This window comes from Coenobita brevimanus, chromosome 74, assembly GCF_032717465.1.
Source record: "Coenobita brevimanus isolate Jiangsu-jjx chromosome 74, ASM3271746v2, whole genome shotgun sequence".
Taxonomy (NCBI): Eukaryota; Metazoa; Arthropoda; class Malacostraca; order Decapoda; family Coenobitidae; genus Coenobita; species Coenobita brevimanus.
Genome location: NC_137027.1, coordinates 23,567,473 through 23,580,564, shown reverse-complemented (window position 1 = coordinate 23,580,564; position 13,092 = coordinate 23,567,473). Strand labels below are relative to the sequence as shown.

The 13,092-nt window shown below is 41.7% G+C and overlaps 1 long non-coding RNA gene across 1 annotated transcript; it reads right to left on the bottom strand.

Annotated features, from left to right (window-relative positions):
* Window positions 1-6,797: 6,797 nt before the first annotated feature.
* On the bottom strand, window positions 6,798-11,911 carry LOC145407834 (uncharacterized). Its single transcript, XR_013898798.1, has 2 exons — window positions 11,831-11,911; window positions 6,798-7,152 (listed from the first exon to the last, which is right to left on the bottom strand). It is a non-coding gene; the product is annotated as an uncharacterized LOC145407834 (long non-coding RNA).
* Between the last annotated feature and the right edge of the window lie 1,181 nt (window positions 11,912-13,092).

Sequence of the window (13,092 nt, the reverse complement as noted above, 5' to 3'; positions counted from 1 at the left end):
ACCATCCTCTCTCATATATGTGTATCTCACCACTCATCGACCCATCCCTCTCATCTTTGGTCTTCCTCTCCACCTTGCACATATACCCCCCCTTGTAAGTTTCATTCTCCACCCCCCTCTCTCATATATCTCTCCACTCCATCTCTGCATCTCATCCTCAGGTTTTCCCTTACACCTAATATACACTCTTTTGGGCAGTCTCTTATTCCCCATTCTCTCACATATCTCTTCACTCCATCCCTGCATCGCATCCTCAGGTTTCCCCTACCCATCACATACACTCACTCTCCTTGTCAGTCTCTCACTCGCTATCATTTTAGTTAATAAATCAACACTTTTTAGCACAAGGGAAACAACCTCAAAGAGAACAAACACGGGATATTCTCACTATCCCGCCACCATTTTCCCTTCAGTGATTTGTGGGGCTGAGGTTGGTAGTGGGGGAGGGAAACAGGAAAGGAATATGTGTGTGTGTGTGTGTGTGTGTGGAGAGAGAGAGAAGCAGTCTCTCTCTCTCTCTCTCTCTCTCTCTCTCTCTCTCTCTCTCTCTCTCTCTCTCTCTCTCTCCACACTATAAACTTTTATAGTCATATGCTACATATATACATTCCCGTTGATAGTCATAGATAGATAATAAATAATAGATAGATAGATAATAAATTGATAGCTAGATAGATAACTGTTTTGATATTACATCTGAAGAGGGCTTAAGTAAGGCAAAAACTGCTTCTCCATAATTAAGCACAATTTCAATATATGGTTATAGTTAAATAATTTGAGAAACATATTGCATTATAAAATATATATATATATATATATATATATATATATATATATATATATATATATATATATATATATATATATATATATATATATATGGGTTTCCTACTGCTGTTTGTCTTCCTCCATACTCCATTGTTTATTATACCAATTTCACTTTAACTTGACCTAAATCTGCCATCTCTCTGTCTTGAATTCTAAGCTGTTACAGGAGATTAACACTTGAATATGATGCCAGTCATGAAGAAGTGCTATGGAAGGAATGTAGAGTGTGAAACATACTACAAAATAATAAAAAAAAAAAATCTGGACCAAATTAGAGTAAAACGAGTATAATTTGCTTAATTGCTCATCATTACCTAACAGATCATGGGTATGCGGCCGTGTGATGTGTCCAGCTCAGGGAAGATGGAGGCTCCTGCCCTGCATAGTCCCGGTCATCCTTGGTCAAGGTGTAGCACCCGTTAGCCCACCAAAAAGGTAGTAGCTGCATGGTTACCATCGTCCCGAGAGGTACAACCATGGCATTGACGTGGTAGCTGGCCATGCACAACACTCCCTGGCGGGGAACTCAACCACATTTGCCAAGTAGTCAAAGCCCGGCGGACACTACTACTTATACATATCTCGTATACACAGCTGGAGTTGCACAACACTCCCATGCGGGGAACTCAACAACATTTACCAAGTAGACAGTCTGGGCTGACACTACTACTCATACATATCCTATACACAACTCATCCTCTCGGGGGTATGCCTCCTTCATTTTACCTGCACCTCGCCGTGTGGAAGGACCCCGTTTCCACCCCGGCCAGGCGCAGTCTCCCACATGAAGGTGTTGCTTGTTTGTGGTCGATGGGTTTGCTAGGCCACACAGACAGCACCAACATCTATACTCCACTACCACTACTACTGAGAGGAGCAAGGAGGGAGGGAATGGGGGAATGGGGAAGGAAGGGATGGATGGTGTAATACGAGAGAAGTAAAAAGAAGAAAAGAATAGGAAAAATCTCATTCAGTAAGATCAGCAAAAAGTAGCCTATCTCTCTCTCTCTCTCTCTCTCTCTCTCTCTCTCTCTCTTTCAAAAAGGAACGACATATGCGTCTCGTAACAGTTACTCTTTGGAGAATCATTTTACCTGCTCCATGTTATTATTCCTTCGTATGTTATGTATATCTTTCAAATACCTTCATAATTTGCGTCAAGAAGATATAGAAGAAAACTGGGGTGTAATGTTTATATTAAACTGCTAAGGAAGAGGTGTTACGGACTATCCACAAATCTATCTATCTATCTATATACCTAGGCTGTTTCCCCCAAGGAAAGGGAGGTAGCCGAGACAGGACGACACACTCTCCATTTACTCATCCATTCAAACACATTCATTCACATCTTAGCCCCGAAGGGGAGAACGGACAGATCCTCACCGCACCACACCGCACAAGGGTCAACTGCGCAATGCAATCAGTGACATCCGCAGCAGGGCCCGACAGCAGAACTGGTTTACCCGTGCCACATCATAACAGACCCAACCCCTTACCCGCACCTGACCTGACTAGCTGATCAGACCAAATGCGGGAGAATATCCCCTCAGGGCTGCGTCATCACTTATTCATTCACAATTTCTCTCCATTTATTTCTGTCACGCACAGCCACTCTTCCTTGCTCAACAGACATCCCTCTCGCATCCAGCGCTCTCTTCACACTGTCCATCCATCCTATTCGTGGTCTTCCTCTCAGCTTTACACCTCTCACATCAGATCTAGTTATCTTTTTCACCAATCGCTCATTATCCATTCTCTCCATATGCCCAAACCATCGCAACACCCTCTGCTCAACTCTACTAGCCATCTCCCGAACAACTCCAGTTCTCCTTCGCACTTCATCATTTCGCACCCGATCCATACGCAACACTCCACACATACTCCTCAGACACCTCATCTCCATTACATTCAAACTTTTCCTCTCTGCTACACCCATATTCCATGTTTCAGCCCCATATAATGCAGTCGGTACCACAACACCCTCATACAGCCTTCTCTTTACATCCATTCTAACCTAACGACATTTAAACACTTTTTTCATTCCTCCCAGCACCTTTCCTACTTCATTTATTCTAAACTTCACTTCTGCATCTATTCTTCCATCCACAGGAACATGTGACCCTAGTTATTTAAAACAATCTACCTCCTCAAGCAACTCGCCATTCAAAACTATATTCATCCCACTATCATCTATCAACCTAGTACACTTCATCACTTTACTCTTATTCTCATTTACTTTCAAATTCCTCCTTTCACACACCCTTCCAAACTCCTCTACCAACTGTCTCAATCTCTCCTCTGAATCAGTCACCAGTGCAGTATCATCTGCAAACAGCAGCTGCTCCAGATTCCAATCTCCACCATCAACATTTACCAGACTCAGACCACCTAAAACTCTTGCATTCACCTCCCTTACAACACGATCCATGTAAATATTAAACAACCAAGGCGACATCACACATCCCTGTCGCAGCCCCACTCTCACGGGAAACCAATCACTCACAGCATTTCTCACTCTTACACATGCTCTACTATTTACATAAAAACTTTTCACCCTTTTTAGCAACCTACCATCAAGTCCATTCAATCTTAAAACAGTCCACAAAGCCTCCCTATCAATTCTATCATACGCTTTCTCTAAATCCATAAATGCCCAAAACACATCCTTGCCTTTCGCTAAATACTTTTCACACACTTGTCTCACAGCAAACACCTGATCAACGCATCCCCTCCCTCTCCTAAAGCCACACTGCTCATCACTAATCACTCCCTCTGTACCCTCTCTAACTCTCATAATTAACACTATAGCATACACCTTACCTACAACACTCAACAGACTTATACCCCTAAAGCTAGTACATTCATACTTATCACCCTTGCCTTTATACAACGGGACCACACAAGCACTTGCCCAGTCAATTGGCACCATACCTTTCTCAAAGCACACATTCAACAATCTTACTAACCAGTCAGCAATAGTCACTCCACCACCCTTCAGGCATTCCACAGCACACCCATCCATACCTGCAGCTTTCCCTGTTTTCATCTCCTTTACTGCCTTCTCCACTTCCTCCTTCGTGATCAAAGAATCATTCAACTCTCCCAACACATTTATTCCTTGCACCCTTCCATCCGCCACAATCTCATCCACCCTTTCCTCCTCTACATTCAACAATCTTTCAAAATACTCTGCCCATCTCTTCCTTACTGCATCCATCTCAATTAACATCCTTCCATCCTCTGCTTTTACTCGTTCTTCCTTCCCAGACTCTCCCTTTCGCACCCTTTTCACCTCCTTCCAAAATATTTTCTTATTCTGTTGAAAATTGTCTGTCAGCCGCCTACCCCACCTCTCATCTGCTGCCACTTTAGCATCATGCACAGCCCTTCTCGCTCTATTCCTCTTTTCCTTATACCTTTCATATGACATCTCATCCTTCCTCTGCAGCCACACTTCATATGCACGTCTCTTCTCAGCCACAGCCATACTTACTTCCTCGCACCACCATTCACTTCCTTTTCTTACACCACCACCCACACGTCTCACACCACACACCTCTTCTGCATGCCCCACCACAGCACTCTTAAACAACTGCCATTCCTCCTCCATGCTGCCATTTTCCCGATCTTTCACTGCGTTCCACTCATCTTTCAATTTCTCCTGATACTCTATCTTTTTCTCTCTTTTATTCAACTCACTCACTTTCAAAACCTCCCTGCCACACCTAACCCTCCTAGCTCTCACCCATCTCTTACCTACTCTTAACTTTCCCTCCACCAGGTAGTAGTCAGACTTACCTCCACCCTCCCCTCTCAGAACTCTCACATCCAACAATCTTCCTATTACATTCCTAGACACAACCAGTAAGTCCATCAAAGCTCTATCAACAACCCTTCCACCCTCCTGTCTCACCCATGTATACTTATAAATATCTTTCTTCTCAAACAGCGTATTCCCAATCACCATCTCTCGCTCAACACACATCGCTGTCATTCGTTCCCCATTTTCATTTCTTCCATGCACACCATGCATACTAACTACGCCTTCAACTGCTACATTTCCCACTCTAGCATTCAGATCTCCCATCATTACGACATTCACATTAGCTCCAAAACTCTGCAGACACTCATCAACATCATTCCAGAAAGACTCCCTCTCTTGTTCATCCCTTTCACTACCAGGCCCATATGCACTCACAAACACCCACAACTCACGTTCAAATTTCGCTTTCACCCACATCAGTCTCGATGACACCTCCTTCCATTCAATCACACATTGCTGTACTTCCGGACTCACTAACAAGGCCACACCTTCTCTTGCCCTTCCTCTATCAACACCTGACAATCTTCCATTCACACTTCCAAACATAGATTCCCCCTTCCCTTTCATTTTCGTTTCACTCAAAGCTAACACATCCAACTTTCTTCTCACAAACATTCTCCCAATCTCCTCCCTTTTAGCCTCAATCGTACTACATCCACGCACATTCATAGACCCAATCTTCAGGGTACGGGGATAACTCCATCCCCCATCCCTTTCTCTGGCCTGTCTCTTTTTAGGAACAAAAAAACAGAGGAGGGGGTCCCTAGTCCCCTCACCCAGCCCCTTTTAGTTGCCTTTTACGACACGCAGGGAATACGGTAGCAGTATTCTTCCTAACACAACCTGGCCGCAAATATCTTTCTTTTTCTTTTCCTCCTCCTCTTCTCATTATCCACAATCATTACCACGACCACTGTTACCACCATCATCATTCTCCTCTTCGTCCTCGTCATCATAATCATCATCGCCATCATCATCACCATCATCATCATCTTTCCCGTATGTAAGATGAACTATCGCCCTCAGTCAGTCTCTCCCTCTTCTTATGACCTCCAGCCCTTTAAAGTCTCTACCAGACAGTCTGAAAGGAGTAAGGGGGCTGTTGCTGTCTGGATTTCTCTATAATAACAGCCAGTAATACCCACACCATACCACACCACTTCACAGGATAAAACCACACCACTCGATTATATCCTCACCACACTACACCACCACACAGGATAATACCCCACCAGTCGATAATACCCACACCACTCCACACCACCACACAGGATAATACCACACCAGTCAATAATAGCCACACCACACCACACCACCACACAGGATACTACCACACCAGTCAATAATAGCCACACCACATCACACTACCACACAGGATAATACCACACCAGTCAATAATAGCCACACCACACCACACCACCACACAGGACAATGCCACACCAGTCAATAATAGCCACACCACACCACACCACCACACAGGATAATACCACACCACCACACAGGATAATACCACACCAGTCAATAATAGCCACACCACACCACCACACAGGATAATACCACACCAGTCAATAATAGCCACACCACACCACACCACCACACAGGATAATACCACACCAGTCAATAATAGCCACACCACACCACACAACCACACAGGGTAATACCACAGAAGTCAGTAATACCCACACCACACCACCACACAGGATAATGAGACATGGTATTTCACTCTCTGAACAATATATTTGGCGAGAGAGAGAGAGAGAGAGAGAGAGAGAGAGAGAGAGAGAGAGAGAATTATCTTTTTTTTTACTTTTTACTTTTTCATGTAATCCATATCACATCCAAGCGATTTTATTAAGCTCAGGAGGGAATTTTGGAACGAGGGGGGGGGGAGATATAGCCATCATTAACCCCTTCAAATTGCTAGTCACGAAGAAGTGCTATGGGAAGATGTAGAGCCGTAGCATTGTCTTATTCTGCCACTGAGCTACGTGAAATAAGCTGCAAAAGGACGAAAATCTGGGCCAAGCTAAGGTGAAAGGACTATATTTGTCATTGTTTTTGTTGTTGATGGATTCTTGTTATTGTTTTTGCTGTTGTTTGTTTCCTGTGTTTTTACTTTGTTGTTTTTGTAGTTGTTGTGGTGGTATTGTTGTTCTTGTTCTTTGTTCTTGTTTATTTGTCATTCTTGTTGTTCTGTTATTGTTGTTTTTGTTGGTGTTCTTGTCGTTCTTGTTGAGGATAATGGAGCCGAGTTCTTGCTTACGACTGCCATACTGCGCGACGACCACTGGGGGCTTCACGACGACCTTTACCACTACTCACACTGCCGATGCTGGGGTCACCTCGAGTCGTACTGGTCGTCTTCGTTGTCGTTGTGGTCGTAGTGGGCTCCCCGGACGACCTCTTCAAAAAATGGATGCAGGTTGGCTCGCAGGAACAAATGCCGTCTGGACCCTTGTTGCAGCAGGGAATATACTCACACGGGGGGAGGATTGTTCTGACTGTTGTGGTTTACGGAGTAAAAATAATAGTAGCAGTGATGATAATAGTAGTAGTAGTGATGATGATAATAGGGGTAGTGATTATGATAATAATAATAATAATAGCAGTAGTGATAATGATAAAAAAATAGTTATAAAGATATTAGTTGTGATAATATTAATAATGGTACCCGTAATAATAACAGTAATGATAATAATAGTAGTGATAATGATAGTGGTAGTGATAATGATAAAAGTATTAGTGATAATAATAGTAGTAGTGATGATAATAACAATAGTGATAATAACAGGAGAAAAAATAATGATAATAACAGTAGTGGTGACGATAATAATAGTAGTACTGATAGAAGTAGTGATTTTAATAATAATAGTTGGAATGATAACAACAGTAGTAGTGATGGTAATATTAATAGTAGTAGTGATGATAATATTAATAGTAGTAGTGATAATAATTACAGTAGTAGTGATAATGATAATAGCAGCGATAATAGTAGTAATAATAATGATAATAGTAGTAGTGATAATAATACTAGTGACGATAATAACACTGGTTTACAAAAAAATTGAGGCAAGCATGAAATTAGGTGTTCTAACCTAATTTTGGGGTGCTGATTTCAGATTCGAAATCCGTTTTCACTCATCACCTCTAGTTTTTGAGATATACGTGTATATATGTACGTACATGTATACGTATAGGCCTAGAACCAAAATATTCGCAAAAAATCCATTTACCGTCCTATTTTCTTGGAATCTGGTTTAAAATGCGCGCCACAACAAGGTCAAACATGTGCATTGTGCGGCTAGGAACACCAGTAGCTTACTGGCTGTGAGAGGGGATGGTTAGTGCTGTCAAGTACCAGCAGCACCACTGGAGCCTCTGTGAGGACCTCAAGGTCATTCGGCTCCTTATGGGTATGCAGGCGAGCTTCACGAAGTACTGCTGCTTTCTATCTCTGGGACAGTCGGGCTGTGTCCAAGCACTTCACACAGAAGGACTGGGGGTCTAGGAGCACTTTCGTGCCTGGGAAACAGTGTCCAAGAAAATCATCTGGTGGACATGAATAAGGTGCTTCTTCCCCCTCTTCATATCAAGCTTGGCCTTATGAAGAATTTCGTGAAGGCCATGGACAAGGATGGCGCTGCCTGTGCACTCTGTTCCCAGCTCTCAGTTCTGCTAAGCTCAAGGAGAGCATCTTCGTCAGACCTCAGATCCGGGAAGTGCTGAAGGATGAGGTATTCGAGGAGAAGCTCACCTTGAAGGAACTGAGAGCATGGGAAGCATTTAAGTCAGTCTGCCATGGCTTTTTTGGTAACACATTGGCACTAGATTACCAAGAGCGTGTCGAGTTGTTGCAGGCTTATCAGGATATGGGGTGCCGAATGTCTCTCAAGATTCACTTTCTCCACTCCCACCTCAACTTCTTTCCCCAGAACCTCGGAGCAGTAAGTGACGAACATGGGGAAAGGTTCCAGCAAGATATTACAATGATGGAGAGCAACTACCAAGACAAGTGGAACAGCAGCATGATGGAGGACTTCTGCTGGATGCTCCTGCGCGACATCCCTGAGGCAAAGTACAATAGATCGTCCAAAAAAACTCACTTCTGATTCTCTGTAGTACTATGATGTGTATATATGTTTATATCAAAGTAAGAGTAATATTTACAGTGGTTTTGTCAGTGTTCTGTGTCTGTTTTGTTTCGTTCTGTAATATGCCATTTTAATATATGAAAAAAACTCATATTATAAATATATGCATGATAATAAAAAAAAAACGGGATGTGAACGCAAAAAAACTTGAGGTAATAGAGCAAAACTGTTTAGAAATCTGGATTAAGCATATCAAAATTAGTCAAAAACACCTATTCACATGCTTGCCTGATTTTTTTTTTTTTTTTTAACCAGTGTAATAGCTGTGGTGATGATAATAATAGTAGTGATGATAGTAGTAGTGATAATGATACCAGTAGTAGTGATAATGACAATGATAATACTAATGATAATAGTAATAACAACAAGTGATAAAAATAATGATAATAGTAGCAGTAATAATAGTAATCATGATAACAGCAGTAATAACAAGCCTTTACCAAAGACGTATCCCCATCATGCGGTAAAGAATATATAGAATTATACACTAATAGTTATGCCAATTTCAGAGAGAGAGAGAGGGGGGGAGCATAAAGTAGATTCGTACACTATCATTATCCGTACCCGCCCTGGAGGGGCTCAGAGATTGGTAGGCCATTGTTTTCACTCTATTTGTTTGTTTGTCTGTCTGTTAACAACTTAACGTGAAAAGTAGTGGTGTAATTTTGACAAAAATTACAGGGATGGTGGGCTACGACCTTCTGAACACCTGAACCCTTCTGGACATTCATTGGGTGTGTCAGACCCAAGACTATGGAAATCATGTAATAACTGCATGGGTTTAGGGGAAGCGCGGCTGCCCACTCCAGTACCTTTAGCATGTGTCTAGTAGTGGTCAGGGAAGGTATTATCGCTTGGCTCTATGGGTTATTCCCATATATCTAGTTTGGGGATACCACATCCAAGATATGACCCCTTTTTTTTCGACTCTGTCACAGTAAATGAATGTGCCAGAGGGTTGTGGCGGCCGCAGCAGATTATTCAGGGTCCTGTAAGACTGTGAAGTGAAGGATAAGTCTTAAGTGTTATTCTTATGAGATTATTAGATTGTACTCTAAAAGTTTTGCCATTTTTTGTTTTTCTTTGGTCACCCCTGAAGAAGTAGGAGATCTATTAATTGAGTTATTTGGGATTTCAGATTAAAGCAGAAAGGTTAAATTTTGTGTGTACTTCTTCAGAGCCATTAAAGTTTGATAATAAATGTGTTTCTTCATTTTTTTTTCAAAAATGGAAGGGGTATGTAATGAACGAATGCTCCTAAGGGTTAAAGTTTGGCCCAAAATGGGCCCAGGCCCAGGCTGTAGACCCCCAAAAATGAAAAAAAAAATAAAAAATCGCCATAACCGTTTTCAAATTCGTCACATCGACGTGGAACCAAAACCTAAAGGTGCATCGTCAATTTTCACCCGATTTACTCCACATTTCGTGACATTTTTTATTAGATATTCTGTTGCGTTTATACATCAGCACTGAAACGACTGCCGGACACAGGCTTGCTGTGCCTTGGCACCACTTCTTGTTCTTTAAGACGTTAAGATGATCCAGCAAGTAATTTCCAAGATACAGCTATTTAGAGATTAGTTTCCAATTATTGATATACCTCATAAAATAGTTACAATATGGCAATTTCATATATAAGGACAAACCACGGTTTATACTCTATTTTTCTGTAAGATATGAAGAGAATCCTGCTAGAAGTTTCCAGAACAGAACACAAGAAAGCGCTCAAAAAGCGAATACCTCCGCCAATACCATTCCCATTAATAAGGATACGGATCCGTACAAGTGGATATAGGATCCGGATCTCCCCCATATTCAATCAGTTCGTTTTTGGTCCATGGCCCACCTTTCCATAAAATTTCGTCGAAATTCATCACGAACTTTTGGAAATATTGTGTGGGATACTCCAGATCCGGATCCGCCTCAAAATTTAATAATTCTTCCTTGGCCCATGGCCCACCCTTCCACAAGATTTCATCAAAATCCGCTCTTAACTTTTTGAGTAATCCTGCTAACAGACAGACAAATCAACCAACCAACGCGGGGTAAAACATAACCTCCTTGGCGGAGGTAACAAGACAGAATTTTCCTTATATGGTCATAGCTCGTGAAGTACAGACAATATGGCAATTTTACCTATACGGGCATCAACTGCGACACATACTCTATCTTTCTGTGTGATAGGAAGCCAATCCACCTGGTAGTTTACGAGATGCAGGCCCGGACTGAAAGACGGACGGACAGGGGCGATTCCTATATCCCCACCATATGGAATAATGGTGAGGATAATAATAATAATAATAATAATAATAATAATAATAGTAATAGTAGTAGTAGTAGTAGTAGTAGTAATAGTAGTGGCAGGAGTAATCATACTACTACTGCTGCTGCTGCTACTACTACTACTACTACTACTACTAATAATAATAATAATAATAATAATAATAAATAAATAAAACATGAAGCGAAACAGTCAAATTATAAGAAGAAAAATATCAGAGAAAAAAAAGAAATAAATGCGCGCGCGCGCGTGCGTGCGTGTGCGTGTGTGTGTGTGTGTGTGTGTGTGTGTGTGTGTGTGTGTGTGTGTGTGTAAATCCATGAAAACAAGCAACATTATACGTAACGTATATCATTCTTAGTGGCATAGTAGGCTTCGTAACATCTTCTTTAGCGATGTAGCCTATTATTATGATCATTATTATTATTATTGTTGTTGTTGTTATTATTATTATTTTAGCATAAAACATCTCCGCACTATTGAGCGTTTTTTACATTGTTTAATATTGAAACAGTTTGCACTAATGGAAGAGCATATCAATGTGTAATGATCAGAATAAACGGCTAAGGAGAATGTGCAACGAAATCTCCGTTTAAATTCCATTTCGACATACGGGACTTTGCATCTATAAAGACACGAGAGGATATCGATGTGCGGACAGAATAAATCACTAGTGAGGAGGTATAACGAAATTTCAAAAGTCATTTAACATCACGAATCTCAAAACGAATTCATAAATTACCATACCTGAACTCAAAGCAGGAAGAACAGCCAGTAAAATGCAGAGCAGAGCGAAGGGAGCCATGGCGTTCATCCACCTCAGTGTCAAGGTCCACACTGAATTCCCACTCAGTGCTGCCAGATGCAATGGTTCAAATTTCCCCAGATCTGAGAGGCTAAATTCCCCAAATTGAAAAGAAGTTCCCCATTTTTTTTATTCCCTGAGTAATTAATATTTTTGTTAGGAGTTATAGCTGTAATTAACGTTTTTAGACATGAGTGATATGTTGTGGGAAAAGAGAAGAATTCATTGTAAATTGCACACTACTATTATATAAAGTCCTCATTCATTACACCTTCTGTTCATAATATTGTATGCAGAATGTGGAATTTTTGTTCCAGCTGTGAGGATCAGCTCCCACTGATAAATTTATGTGGGGGGGGAGGTATTATGGGGACTGGAATAATGAACAACCAAAATATCACATGAGATGCTTTGTCTTTGGTTATTATTAATGAACTTAATACTTTAAGAAAAAATCTTCAGTCACGAAAATCGTAGCGCTTTGCTGGCAGCTACAAACATTTTCACTGTATTAGTTTTACCATTTTCCAATAACATATATAAACCTTTATCTATCTATCTATCTATAGCCCGACGCCCTAATCCCGCAAAGGGTGGCCGCAGACAAAACGCCTCCAAGTCACTCTGTCACCAACCATTTGACTACCCTCCCCCCAACTCACCCCCCCCTCCCTCATATACCTCTCAACTCCATCCCTCCACCTCATCCTCGGTCTACCCCTCCCTCTCCCTCCCTCCACCTCACCTACATACACCCTCTTAGTCAGTCTTTCATTCTCCATTCTCTCCACATGTCCAAACCACCTCAGTGTATTTCTCCTAATCTTCTCAACCACATCCACATCTACCCCACAACGTTCCTTCACTTCTTCATTCGTCAACCTGTCCCTCCACGTCACTCCACATGCTCCTCTCAAGTAACTCATTTCCACTGCTCTCACTCTTGACTTGTTCCCCTCTTGCAAGGTCTGCGCCTCGCTTCCATACGTCAGGGTAGGGATCACAATACCATCATGCAGTGACTTCTTAACTTCCATACTCACCTCCCTATTTCTCATCTCTGCTTTCAGTTCAGTATACCAACAACCTTCCTTCCCTGCTGTACCCTTTCACGTACTTTCCATCCTTACTCATCACACTACCCAAGTACTTGAATGCACTCACATTCTCCATATCCTCACCATCCAACCTACTGCACACTCTG